The following is a 2,455-nucleotide window of genomic DNA, read 5'->3' on the forward strand; positions in this document are numbered from 1 at the left end:
GTATTTGATTGCTGGATTTAACCTACATGCCTCTGAACATTGGTTTTTCAGACATACAAACTGCTTATTAACAAATTCCAATGCATTAATCAATACACCATTGCATAACTTCGAGTAAGAAAAGGAGGATGATATTTCAGCAATGCCCTAAAATATGCTTCTATTTAACACTTTCAGACAACCAATACACTATGTATATTATTGAGACAAAACAAACCTAGGATAGCAGAAAAATATTTATTTTAATGAAATATTTAAGTAGATAGCATTTTTTGTGTGTTTTTTGTTTTTTGTTTTTTTGTTTTTTGTTTTGCTTTGTTTTGAGATGGAGTCTCGCTCTGTCGCCCAGATTGTAGTTCAGTGACCCAGTCTTGGCTCACTGTAACCTTCCCTTCCTGGGTTCAAGCAGTTCTCCCTGCCTCAGCCTCTTGAGTAGCTGGGATTACAGGCAAGCACCACCATGCCTGTTTAATTTTTGTATTTTTAGTAAAGGCGTATGTCATAATGTTAGCCAGGCTGGTCTTGAACTCCTGACCTCAGGTGATCAGCCCACCTAGGCCTCCCAAAGTGTAAGTAGATAGTTTTAAAGATTATAGGTTTCAATAGGTTTTATTAATTTGTTTTAGTTGACATACAAGAGCACTACAAAACCACATTATTTTATTTTATTTTTTATCAATAAACTTTATTATGTTAAAGGCCATATTGCCCACTTAATATGACTTTGATGTGCACAATTTCTATAATTTACAACTTACTGTATATGGTCTAATATAAATTACATTTAGCTATCTTGAATAAAAGATACTAATCCCGAAAAATTTAATATATAAAATAATTTCTACAATCAATTAAGCTTCCCAGCTCTTTTTCTAGTGGGGGCCTGGTGTGCAATGGCTGCAAACAGCAGCATCCTAGGTAGTGTACAGCAGCCTGTTCCTTGTGTGCAATAGCCTTTGCCATTGAACATTTATGTCTCAAATCTAGTGCTTTCCCCAATCTAGGTTTAAGACTGGATGTATTATGCCTTTGGAAAGCCCCAGGACACAGAGGCCAGAGTTCACATTGGCCATGTTCATCCATACCGAGCTGCCAAACCTGGAGCATACAACTGAGTCCTTATTTAGGGCCAAGTTCAAGTTCAATGAATGCCCACAGAACCACATCTCAAGGAAGTGCGATTTTACTAAGTTTAATGCATATACATTTTAAGACTTGGTGGCTGAGAAACAACTCATCCTGGATGGCTATGGGGCCAAATATATCCCTGGAATCATGGGCCCCTGTACAAGCAGCTAGCCTTGCATTTGAAAAGAGCTGCCCCCTCTTTACTCATGCCCACCAATGAATTCTATTTCCTGTACATCAAATATATATATATATATATATATATATATATAAAATAATTCAACAATATGCAGTAGATTTTTTAAAAAAATTAAATGTAACTTTATCTTGATGTCTAACTACTGTGGATATATTTTGTCAGTTATTAACGTTCCCCTTTCAGGTTAATATCAAGTCAACAAAAATTTGGAGATCTCTTGACCCTTTCCCCAATGTGTAAATTAGTAATATAATGTCAATATTCAGACAGGCAAATAAACTAAGCTCCCTTTGATGAAAACGGCATGCAGTAAGACTTCCCTACTGAGAATCATCTTAGTTTGTGAAATAATAATCTGGAATGGCTATATCTGCAAAATATATTAAAAGAAAGAACATGTCAAAAACATTATCTGCAATTCCTTTATGTATATCTAATCATTTTATATTTCTTTTTTATTATACTACTTGAAATACATACATAAAGGATAAAGAGTTTCAACAAACCTCCAAAAGTAAATCTAATTATCTATAATATTCTGACTTTCATTTTGTTTGCTTACCAAATTGAAATGAAAAGAAAAAAATACAGCACTCTGTAAAAAACTAAAATGATTTCAAAAAAATTATTGTTTCCCTTTGAAAATATAAATATTTAAATAATGGTGAAATAGAGAATATAAACATTCACAAATATTAGATATACATTCAACATTTTCAGGTATTATTTTGTTTTGTTCGGACTTCCCCTTCTGTCATTTTTCTCTCCTTTCTTTATCTTTAGCATAACTGAACAGCTTTCCAAACATCTATAGTTATACCAGACATAGCATTTTCCAACATGAAACATGGTTTTTCTTAAACATCATTTCCAAATATTAATTCCCAGGGAAAATGATGTTTTCTGTATGCTAGAAATATTGGAACCAATATAACAGAACTCATTAACATTTATAACATTTGAAAATAATTTCACAATAGTTTTATTTTAAAAAATTGTATTATAAATTTACATAAGAAATTATCTCTCTGTTATATGACTTGTATAACATCCACAGTATTCTAAGAAAATATTTTTTAAATATACGATAAGATGTCTAAATAATACAATTTTTAAGAGTGCTTAGAA

The 2,455-nt window shown here is 32.1% G+C and overlaps 1 non-coding gene across 1 annotated transcript; it reads left to right on the forward strand.

Moving 5' to 3' along the window:
- The first annotated feature begins 841 nt into the window (after nt 1–841).
- Nucleotides 842–972, forward strand: LOC123573784 (small nucleolar RNA SNORA70). Its single transcript, XR_006698517.1, has one exon. It is a non-coding gene; the product is annotated as a small nucleolar RNA SNORA70 (small nucleolar RNA).
- The last annotated feature ends 1,483 nt before the right edge of the window (nt 973–2,455 follow it).

The sequence above is a fragment of the Macaca fascicularis genome, chromosome 5 (genome assembly GCF_037993035.2).
Source record: "Macaca fascicularis isolate 582-1 chromosome 5, T2T-MFA8v1.1".
Classification (NCBI taxonomy): Eukaryota; Metazoa; Chordata; class Mammalia; order Primates; family Cercopithecidae; genus Macaca; species Macaca fascicularis.